Consider the following 12347-nt stretch of genomic DNA (forward strand, 5'->3'; position numbering starts at 1 on the left):
TCACCTAAACTGTGCTCTAAATATTCTTGCGGGTACCTTCCCAGAAAAGTGTGCCCACGCAGAAAAACTGCATACATTTTCACAGTTTCGACAGATGGAAATCCTCCAGCCTGGGTTAAGAGTTCAAACTCTAAAAACTTATTGTTTCCTGACTCACCGCTTCTGATTGATTAGGTCTCTGGTCTATTTCCTTTTCCTAAATAAAAAAAAGAAAAAAGCAATTCTTTTCTCTACATAGGAGCAAATTACCAAATTACTCAGTACTCAGTTTAAATATCATAGATCTGGGAAATTTCTTCTAAGTCTTACTTTCCTCACCAAATGGGTATAGATAAATAGCCGTATGTTATTCAGAATGGGCTAAGTTATGCTATACTATCGAACCACCTGATCTTGGGGCTTCACACATCAGAGGATTTATTTTTTTCTACTGTGCAAAGGCCACTATGAGGCAAACTACTTGTATCTCATTTTGCTGAAATTTCAACTTGAGGCTTCCAATTTGCCATAACAGGGAAAAAGAGAGATGGGGAATGAAACTCCAGCTTAAAAATGCTTCTGCTTGGACCTGGAACATGTCATTTCTGCTTTCACTGCAATAGCCAGAACTTGCAATATGGTGGTAACAAAATGAGGGTTATGAGGAGTATATGGGGCAGTCAGTAGTGCTTCCACAGGTAACGATTAAACATGAAGTAGCAGTCAGTTAATCTCTTTTCCAGCTCTTGGCTCATCTTGTGATACTTACGGGTTTAAGTCTCTGTATCTTCATTGGAACTATAAGCTCTTTTATTTATTTATTTATTTATTTATGCATTTCATTTAAACAATTAATATTTTATTCTACTATAAGTATTCCTTTTCTTTTTTTTAACATCTTTATTAGAGTATAACTGCTTTACAATGGTGTGTTAGTTTCTGCTTTATAACAAAGTGAATCAGTTATACATATACATATGTCCCCAAATCTCTTCCCTCTTGCGTCTCCCTCCCTCCCACCCTCCCTACCCTACCCCTCTAGGTGGTCACAAAGCACCAACCTGATCTCCCTCTGCTATGCGGCTGCTTCCCACTATCTATCTATTTTACATTTGGTAGTGTATATATGTCCATGCCACTCTCTCACTTCGTCCCAGCTTACCCTTCCCCCTCTCCATATCTTCAGCTCCATGCTCTAGTAGGTCTGCAACTTAATTCCCATCTTGCCCCTAGGTTCTTCTGGCCATTTTTTTTCCTTATTTTTTTTTTTTATTTTTAAATTTTTTTAGATTCCATATATATGTGTTAGCATACGGTATTTGTTTCGCTCTTTATGACTTACTTCACTCTGTATGACAGACTCTAGGTCCCTCCACCTCACTACAGATAACTCAGTTTCGTTCGTTTTTATGGCTGAGTAATATTCCATTGTATATATGTGCCACATCTTCTTTATCCATTCATCTGTCGATGGACACTTAGGTTGCTGCCATGTCCTGGCTATTGTAACTAGAGCTACAATAAACATTGTGGTACATGACTCTTTTTGAATTATGGTATTCTTAGGGTATATGCCCAGTAGTGGGATTGCTGGGTCATATGGTAGTTCTATTTGTAGTTTTTTAAGGAAACTTAATACTGTTCTCCGTAGTGACTGTATCAATTTACATTCCCACCAACAGTGTAAGGGGGTTCCCTTTTCTCCACACCATCTCCAGCATTTATTGTTTGTAGATTTTTTTTTTTTTTCTGTACTTGGGCCTCTCACTGTTGTGGCCTCTCCCATTGCAGAGCACAGGCTCCGGACGCGCAGGCTCAGTGGCCATGGCTCAAGAGCCTAGCCGCTCCGTGGTATGTGGGATGTTTCCGGACCGGGGCACAAACCTGTGTCCCCTGCATCGGCAGGCGGACTCTCAACCACTGCACCACCAGGGAAGCCCTGTTTGTAGATTTTTTGATGATGGCCATTCCGACCGGTGTGAGATGATATCTCATTGTAGTTTTGATTTGTATTTCTCTAATGATTAATGATGTTGAGCATTCTTTCATGTGTTTTTGGCAATCTGTATCTCTTCTTTGGAGAAATGTTTATTTAAGTCTTCTGCCCATTTTTGGATTGGGTTGTTTGTTTTTTTGATATTGAGCTGCATGAGTTGCTTGTATGTTTTGGAGATTAATCCTTTGTCAGTTGCTTCATTTGCAAATATTTTCTCCCAGTCTGAGGGTTGTCTTTTCATCTTGTTTATAGTTTCCTTTGCTGTGCAAAAGCTTTTAAGTTTCATTAGGTCCCATTTGTTTATTTTTGTTTTTCTTTCCATTTCTCTAGGAGGTGGGTCAAAAAGGATCTTGCTGTGATGTATGTCATAGAGTGTTCTGCCTATGTTTTCCTCTAAGAGTTTGATGGTGTCTGGCCTTACATTTAGGTCTTTAATCCATTTTGAGTTTATTTTTGTGTATGGTGTTAGGGAGTGTTCTAATTTCATTCTTTTACATGTAGCTGTCCAGTTTTCCCAGCACCACTTATTAAAGAGGCTGCCTTTTCTCGACTGTATATTCTTGCCACCTTTATCAAAGGTAAGGTGACCATATGTGCGTGGGTTTATCTCTGGGCTTTCTATCCTGTTCCATTGATCTATCTTTCTGTTTTTGTGCCGGTACCATACTCTCTTGATTACTGTAGCTTCGTAGTATAGTCAAGTCAGGGAGCCTGACTTCTCCAGCTCCGTTTTTCTTTTGCAAGATTGCTTTGGCTATTCGGGGTCTTTTGTGTTTCCATACAAATTGTGAAATTTTTTGTTCTAGTTCTGTGAACAATGCCAGTGGTAGTTTGATAGGGATTGCATTGAATCTGTAGATTGCTTTGGGTAGTAGAGTCATTTTCACAATATTGATTCTTCCAATCCAAGAACATGGTATATCTCTCCATCTATTTGTATCATCTGTAATTTCTTTCATCAGTGTCTTATAATTTTCTGCATACAGGTCTTTTGTCTCCTTAGGTAGGTTTATTCCTAGATATTTTATTCTTTTTGTTGCAGTGGTAAATGGGAGTGTTTTCTTAATTTCACTTTCAGATTTTTCATCATTTGTGTATAGGAATGCAAGAGATTTCTGTGCATTGAATTTGTATCCTGCTACTTTACCAAATCCATTGATTAGCTCTGGTAGTTTTCTGGTAGCATCTTTAGCATTCTCTATGTATAGTGTCATGTCATCTGCAAACAGTGACAGCTTTACTTCTTCCTTTCCAATTTGGATTCCTTTTATTTCTTTTACTTCTCTAATTGCTGTGGCTAAAACTTCCAAAATGATGTTGAATAACAGTGGTGAGAGTGGGCAACCTTGTCTTGTTCCTAATCTTAGTGAAAATGGTTTCAGTTTTTCACCATTGAGGACAATGTTGGCTGTGGTTTTGTTGTATATGGCCTTTATTATGTTGAGGAAAGTTCCCTCTATGCCTGCTTTCTGGAGGGTTTTTGTCATAAATGGGTGTTGAATTTTGTTGAAAGCTTTCTCTGCATCTATTGAGAAGATCATATGGTTTTTCTCCTTCAGTTTGTTAATATGGTGAATCACGTTGATTGATTTGCATATATTGAAGAATCCTTTCATTCCTGGGATAAACCCCACTTGATCATAGTGTATGATCCTTTTAATGTGCTGCTGGATTCTGTTTGCTAGTATTTTGTTGAGGATTTTTGCATCTATGTTCATCAGTGATATTGGCCTGTAGTTTTCTTTCTTTGTGACATCTTTGTCTGGTTTTGGTATCAGAGTGATGGTGGCCTTGTAGAATGAGTTTGGGAGTGTTCCTTCCTCTGCCATATTTTGGAAGAGTTTGAGAAGGATAGGTGTTAGCTCTTCTCTAAATGTTTGATAGAATTCAGCTGTGAAGCCATCTGGTCCTGGGCTTTTGTTTGTTGGAAGATTTTTAATCACAGTTTCAATTTCAGTGCTTTTGATTGGTCTGTTTGTAGTTTCTGTTTCTTCCTGGTTCAGTCTCCGAAGTTGTGCATTTCTAAGCATTTGTTCATTTCTTCCAGGTTGTCCATTTTATTGGCATAGAGTTGCTTGTCGTAATCTCTCATGATCCTTTGTATTTCTGCAGTGTCAGTTGTTTCTTCTCTTTTTTCATTTCTAATTCTATTGATTTGAGTCTTCTCCCTTTTTTTCTTGATGTGTCTGGCTAATGGTTTATCAATTTTGTTTATCTTCTCAAAGAACCAGCTTTTAGTTTTATTGAACTTTGCTATCGTTTCATTCATTTCTTTTTCATTTATTTCTGATCTGATCTTTATGATTTCTTTCCTTCTGCTCACTTTCGGGTTTTTTTTGTTCTTCTTTTCTCTAATTGCTTTAGGTATAAGGTTAGGTTGTTTATCTGAGATGTTTCCTGTTTCTTAAGGTAGGATTGTATTGCTATAAACTTCCCTCTTAGAACTGCTTTTGCTGCATCCCACAGGTTTTGGGTCGTTGTGTTTTCATTGTCATTTGTTTCTAGGTATTTTCTGATTTCCTCTTTGATTTCTGCAGTGATCACTTCGTTATTAAGTAGTGTGTTGTTTAGCCTCCATGTGTTGTATTTCTTACAGGTTTTTTCCTGTAATTGATATCTAGTTTCATAGTGCTGTGGTCGGAAAAGATACTTGATATGATTTCAATTTTCTTAAATTTACCAAGGCTTGATTTGTGACCCAAGATATGACTTATCCTGGAGAATGTTCCATGAGCACTTGAGAAGAATGTGTATTCTGTTGTTTTTGGATGGAATGTCCTATAAATATCAATTAAGTCCATCTTGTTTAAAGTATCATTTAAAGCTTGTGGTTCCTTATTTATTTTGATTTTGGATGATCTGTCCATTGGTGAAAGTGGGGTGTTAAAAGTCCCCTACTATTATTGTGTTACTGTCGATTACCCCTTTTATGGCTGTTAGTATTTTCCTTATGTATTGAGGTGCTCCTATGTTGGGCGCATAAATACTTACAATTGTTATATCTTCTTCTTGGATTGATCCCTTGATCATTATGTAGTATCCTTCTTTGTCTCTTATAATAGTCTTTATTTTACAGTCTATTGTGTCTTATAGGAGAATTGCTACTCCAGATTACTTTTTTCTTTTTTTTTTTTGCGGTATGCGGGCCTCTCACTGTTGTGGCCTCTCCCGTTGTGGAGCACAGGCTCCGGACGCGCAGGCTCAGCGGCCATGGCTCACGGGCCCAGCCACTCCGCGGCATGTGGGATCTTCCCGGACCGGGGCACGAACCCACGTCCCCTGCATCGGCAGGCGGACTCTTAACCACTGCGCCACCAGGGAAGCCCCCAGCTTTCTTTTGATTTCCATTTGCATGGAGTACCTTTTTCCATCCCCTTACATTCAGTCTGTATGTGTCCCTAGGTCTGAAGTGGGTGTCTTGTAGACAGTATATATACAGGTCTTGTTTTTTTATCCATTCAGCCAGTCTATGTCTTTTGGTTGGAGCATTTAACCCATTTACATTTAAGGTAATTATCGATATGTATGTTCCTATTACCATTTTCTTAATTGTTTTGGGTTTATTATTGTAGGTCTTTTCCTTCTCTTGTGTTTCGTGCCTAGAGAAGTTCCTTTAGCATTTGTTGTAAAGCTGGTTTGGTGGTGCTGAATTCTGTCAGCTTTTGCTTGTCTGTAAAGTTTTTAATTTCTCCATCAAATCTGAATGAGACCCTTGCTGGGTAGAGTAATCTTGGTTGTAGGTTTTTCTCCTTTATCACTTTAAATATGTCCTGCCACTCCCTTCTGGCTTGCAGAGTTTCTGCTGAAAGATTAGCTGTTAACCTTATGGTTATTTGTTGTTTTTCCCTTGCTGCTTTTAATATGTTTTCTTTGTATTTATTTTTTGATAGTTTGTTTAATATGTGTCTTGACATGTTTCTCCTTCCTGGACTTGATTACGTATTTCCTTTCCCATATTAGGGAAGTTTTCAACTATAATCTCTTCAAATATTTTCTCAGTCCCTTTCTTTTTCTCTTCTTCTTCTCGGACCCCTATAATTCGAATGTTGGTGCATTTAATGTTGTCCCAGAGGTCTCTGAGACTCTCCTCAATTCGTTTCATTCTTTTTTCTTTATTCTGTGCTGCAGTAGTTATTTCCACTATTTTATCTTCCAGGTCACTTATCTGTTCTTCTGCCTCAGTTATTCTGCTATTGATCCCCTGTAGAGAATTGTTAATTTCATTTATTGTGTTGTTCATTGCTGTCTGTTTGCTCTTTAGTTCTTCTAGGTCCTTGTTAAAGGTTTCTTGTATTTTCTCCATTCTATTTGCAAGATTTTGGATCATCTTTACTATCATTATTCTGAATTCTTTTTCAGGTGGACCGCCTATTTCCTCTTCATTTGTTAGGTCTGGTGGGTTTTTGCTTTGGTCCTTCATCTGCTGTGTGTTTCTCTGTCTTCTCATTTTGCTTAACTTACTGTGTTTGGGGTCTCCTTTTTGCAGGCTGCAGGTTCGTAGTTTCCGTTGTTTTTGGTGTCTGTCCCCAGTGGCTAAGGTTGGTTCAATGAGTTGTGTAGGCTTCCTGGTGGAGGGGATTGGTGCCTGTGGAACTATAAGCTCTTAAAGGGCAAGACGACCATTTTATCTTTGTGTTTTTCCTGTCTCCTACCTAGTTTAATTGAAGTCTATTCAATTCAATTCAGTTAATGTTGTTTAGTTGCATTTATTAGGCATGGTTTGTATTATAATCCAGTTTCCCAGAAAAGGGACACCTAGATAGAGATTAGCGTGAAGGAAATTTATTAAGACATGTTCTTGGGACCAGTAGCTGCGGGGGAGTAAAATCAGCACCCCTGGGCAGTGGGAGAGTTTGGGCTCTGATGCAAGCTCAATGGAGATCTCCAACTGACTCTACTGGAAATCTAAGCTGAAATAGCTCTTTAGAGTTGTCCCAGTTTGGGGCTGAGTCCAGTTTTATATGCCAGCCTCAGCCAGTCACTGAATTCAGGCTGCCACAGAGACGGGGGGGTGTGATCTTGAACGAGGATGTCCAGTTCAATTGAAGGCAACTTCCAGAGGAAAAGTCCTTAGTTCTAAAGGGGAGATCTGGATATAGCACAGTGTCCGCTCCCATTTAACAAAAAGTAGGGGCACCTCATTGGATAGTGTATTTAAACTGTCCTATGTAAATAAATACTGTGTTGTCTTAGTACGCTAAGAAAACAGGAGTCATAGCCAATAGCCTAATGGACTCCTATTTAAAACTACTTGACAGTTTGGGGCTTAAGAGTTTTGTGACTTTGTTTATTCACTTTGGTATAAATCAAATTTTATTGTAATTTTCTAACCCTACATTCAGGACTCAGTATAAAATTGGTTTCCTAAACGGTATAGATAAATGCCACATTTTCATCCTAACATGTATTTACATCCACAGCTATTCAGTTGTGTGGGTAATTTAAGCCTCTGAGTTGGGAATTGCTTTTGCACCTTTTTATCTATTCAAAAATACTTCATATGAGCAAAAGCTAATGTCTAAATAGAATTTACTCAGCAACATAAAAATATGTTATGCAAAAGTAGAGCCAGAATAGAGTAACCGTTAGCTTTTTAATAGGCTCCAATAAATGAAAATGAGATAGGATTGACAGCATTTAAAGTGACAGTCCTAACTTTAGGAATGCCAGGCAAATATTTTTTTGTGATACCGCATAGTTTATTTAATTCTTTTCCGTGTTTTATTTTTCTGCCTTTAAAATGGAGATTAAAAAGCTTAAAATAAAATCGTATGTGATGGGTAAGGTATGGATGCTTCAAAACTTCTCAGATTGGGTTTGTCTTACAAATATGTTTTATAGCTTCCCTTTGAATATTAACATGTAGAAAGCAGCTCCATTATAAACACACAGTTGTGCGCTTTGGGCCAGTTAGTTTGAGGGCAGTGAAATAAAAACACCAATATGATAAGCCTTTATAGTAGAGTTGCTTAGAACTTTTTAGGAGAGACAGATGTTTGAGCACAGAGTTTACCAGTTGATACTCTATTACCAGTAGAGATGTTTGAGCACAGAGTTTACCAGTTGATACTCTATTACCAGTAGAGATGTTTGAGCACAGAGTTTACCAGTTGATACTCTATTACCAGTAGAGATACTATAATAGATATAGATTCACAGTACAGCAGGAGCACGTTACAGGGAACAGAAATTCTGTATGTGAGAGTGTTTAAAAATAGTGAAGTAATAAATTTTGCCACATAACAAACAATTTCAAAATTTTAGTGGCCTACAACAGCAAACATTCATTTTCACGCTCATAGTAGTGCAAGGCAACTGTGGTTCAGCTGGTCTCGGCTTGCAATGTCTGGGCCAGGCTGGACTGCAAGCTTCCTGTCAGGATCAGGTCTGCCCCAAGTATCTTCATTTGTACACCTGGCTGAAGGGGAGTAATTACTGAGGTGTTCTCTTCTCACAGCAAATCACAGCCATGCAAGAGGACAATTGCACATGTATGTTTAAAGATGCTGCTCACGTCCCATCCACCCATTAACATTTCATTGACCAAAGGAAGTCTAACGGCCAAGCTCAACATTGATGGACCAAGGAAATATACCCCACCCACACTAGTGGCAAGGACTGCAAAGTCACATGGAGAATCCAAGGATGTAAATTCTGTAACAGATATATGATTAAAGATTCTGGAGCAACAGTCCAATCCTTCATAAAATTTCAAAGGAGACTTGACATATTTGAGCTGGGTCTTGAAGGATGAATAGGAGTCTACTAATAAAACTCCAAACTGAATCCAACTCTAACATCCTACTCTGCTACTTTTCCTACAACTTTAAGTTATTTATTTTGAAAAAATATGTAATTGCTTTATTCTCTTTGAATAACCACCCTCTACAACTATCTGAAACTTGTTTATACTCAATGTCATTGTCAGACTAACTTACCTAGCTTCTGGCATTGCTCAAGTTCTAGATAAGCTTCCCTCCTGTCTTCCAAACGCTTTTGCTCACTGTCTGTGAAGCTTACGCTTGCCTTTGAGACTGCTATATCTTATGCCTAGGTGTGTAGCTTTCCAACTTTCCCTTTTATTTGCAAATCTTCAGAACAACTGATGTGCTCGGTATCTGCCCTGATACTTTCTTGGAGAGCTGTGATTTTTTTACATGATATTTCTGCCATTTTTCAATACTCATTATCTCTATAAATATGCTATCTTTTTTATTTTTATATTATAAGTAATTTCTTTGTTTTATGTATAATCCAAATATCTCTCTACCCTTCAATATAAATCATCTTAAACTGACTCTTCAAGAATCCTTTGAATTGACTTATAGCTAGAACTTTTGATTCTGTGTAGTCACTTTTTTCCTATATGCTCAGCTGTAAATAATACTAAATCTGAGGAGTAAAAATAATAAAATGAGATTGCTTCCCATTTTATATGTTCCTTGAGTTCTCTCTTATTATTTATAGTCATATTTCAATTGCTGGGTTATTTGAAGGCAAATCAGCACCATTGCTGGTTCCACATCCAGTTCCTGCCTTTCTCTGAGGAAAATAATCTTTATGAGAAAAGAGAAGTTACTGAAAAGAAACAACTCTTGGAAGTAAGGAGTTAACAGAAGTTGTAACAAAAAGCAGTGCTAAAAAGAGATGAGAGGCTGTGGACTTGAGATCAGCAACGGGAAGAGATCATTGAGATTCATGAATGTAAGAGAAACACTTGCATTGCCAAGGAAAAATTAAAAATTGTTGTCAAGTTCAGACAAACTATTAATGCATATGTAATGTGGAAGCACAGACTCCTGGTAAGAACTAGCCTTAGGCAATATTTCGTTTTAAAACAGAGAATAGTTTATATTATGATTCTACAAATGCATGTTGTCTAAATATTTTTGTTAATTGCAGAATATTTCAAGATAATAAGGATCATCAAGTGTTGAAAATGTAGTGATTCATTTGACATTGAAAAAAAGGAAGTACAAGCATTTTAAGTATAAAAATTAAGGCTGTTCTGGATTTGAACTACATTCACACCTTGGAAATCAGCAGAAATAAAGGTCCTTCAGCTCGTAGAGAGTAGGTAAAGAATTTTCCTGAATATTTTGAAGCACAACTGGAAGGAAAACAGAATTTCAGTTTTCTTTCTTCTTTACCAGTATTTCTACAGTGCCTTATGCAAAGCTTTTCATATAGAATTTCCAAAGCATATTGAACAATTGGATATTTATTGAGTAGCTCTATGTTGAGCATTGGAGTGGATAAGGAGGAAAAAGAGTACACAAAGTTTTACTCATTCAACTAATATTTAGTAAGCAGTTATTATGTACTGTTTTAAATGCTGGGATTCAGTATTATGAACCAGGCAGGAAAAGTCCTCGATCTCAAGGAGCTTACATTCTACTTGGGTGAGAGATAAACAACAAGCAATAAAAATGCAAAACAAAAGAAACAAGCTAATGTTAGATCATCATCATCTCGAGCTATAAAGGAAATAAAGAAGGTAAAGTGATGCTGAGAGAAGACAGGAATTGGGGAATCCCCCTTATACATGGATGGATCAGTGATCAAGGGACAACTTTCTGAAAAGGTGCCACTTGAGCTAAGACCTCATAATGAGGAGACAGCTATTTGTGGAACCATTGGGGACAGTGGTTCAGACAGAAGGAAGAGCAAGTTCAAACTCACTGTGACAGAAAGAAAGCTCTGTGGGTCCGAGGAACAAAAAAGAGGCTGCTATGACTGGAGGGTATAGAATGTGGTAAATGAGAGGGGGAGTCGGGGACCAGAATATTAGAGCCTTGTACCTGAGGCAAGCGTTTTGCATTTTATTTTAAACACAATGGGAATCCATCAGGGGGTTTTTAGGAGGAGGGGGTTACATAATTTAATTTACAATTTCAAAAGTCATTCTGACTGCCTTTTGGGGAAAGATTTGGAGGGGGAGTGGGGGATGGTTGAAAGCTACCAGTTGTTAGGAGTCTGTTGCCCATAACCAAGGCCAGAGATCACGATGGTTTGGACTGGGTTACAATGGAAATAGATTTTAGGCACATTTCAGAGATAACTGACAGGTCTTGCAGATGGATTGCATGTGGATGGGAGGAAAATTGAGTAATCCAGAAAATTTCTGCTGTCTGGAATTATAGGTCTGGTTGGATGAGGGGTTATTTTATGAGATGGGGGAGACTCCTGACTGAAAGAAACTGCTTTTTGTTGTGGAAAAAAAAAAGCAAAGAAATAATGGTTAAAGAAAGTTTACAGTTTAGCTAGCAAAGAACACACACATATATACACATGATGCTAAAGGCAAGTTAAGAAGTAGCTAAATAAATCATAAGACACTGAAGGAATACAGAGGAAGCGCTTATTCATTCTGAGTGAATCCTTTCACATGTGTTTGACTGTGTTTCAGAATTTCAAACTTGAAATTATGTAAATACTAAAAGCACTTAATTGTTTCACATTGCCTGAAATCTGGATGTACATGTTTAGTCCAACCACTCAATAATATAAAAAAGGTCAGCTAGTACTTTTTTTAGCTTTTCCCTCATGGTTTCAAAATAACTGAGGTAGCTCTAGCAACATAGTCTCACATGACAGAACCTCAGCTGAAGAAAGGAGATGGGAGGAAAAAAGAAGCCTATTTCGTGTTGGCTTTTTCTTTTAATCAGGAAATTTTTTTTCCTAGAAGCCCTCTAGCTGATACCTATTACATCTAATTGGACCATGTACTCATCTTTGGATCAAAAACTGACGAAAGGAAACTAAATTGACAATATTGATTGAGATCAATCATAATTGAGCTTTTGAGTCTGGGGTCATAGCTGCCTAAAAGTAATAGGGATTCTTCAAGCAAAAAAAAAGGACTATTTGCCACACTGGGTATGATCAGAGACCCAAAGATTCAGTTTTTAGCTAGGCCTTCAGTAATAAAGGCAAAGTTGTTATATTTGCAAGCTCGCTATATTCCAGGCTAAGTTGAATGCCTGGCACATGGTAGATAATCTATAAATACATATTATTAAATGAATAATTAATATATGTTTGTTGACTGGATCACCACTTATACATGAAAAATACAAGAGGTTTTATACAAGAGGTCAGAGTGGTAAGCTAACTTGTTCAAGCTAATTCAGTAATAAATGTTAGAGCAAGATGCAAACTCAAATGGCTTTTGTTCCAATGCCTGGACTCTGCTCATTGAGAGAGAGGTACGTTGATTTTCACTAAAGTCTAATGGTACAGTTGACTACACAACCCTAGAAGGACACTAAATCCAAGGTCTGAGAAAGGGGAGATTCTCAAGTAGAGTCAAGAAATCTTAGGAAACTAGCCACATAGTTTTTTTTATTTCCTTTAATTCCTTTAATTTACT

The sequence above is a fragment of the Monodon monoceros genome, unplaced genomic scaffold (assembly GCF_005190385.1).
Source record: "Monodon monoceros isolate NGI ecotype Baffin Bay Population unplaced genomic scaffold, NGI_Narwhal_1 Super_Scaffold_14, whole genome shotgun sequence".
In the NCBI taxonomy this organism is placed as follows: domain Eukaryota; kingdom Metazoa; phylum Chordata; class Mammalia; order Artiodactyla; family Monodontidae; genus Monodon; species Monodon monoceros.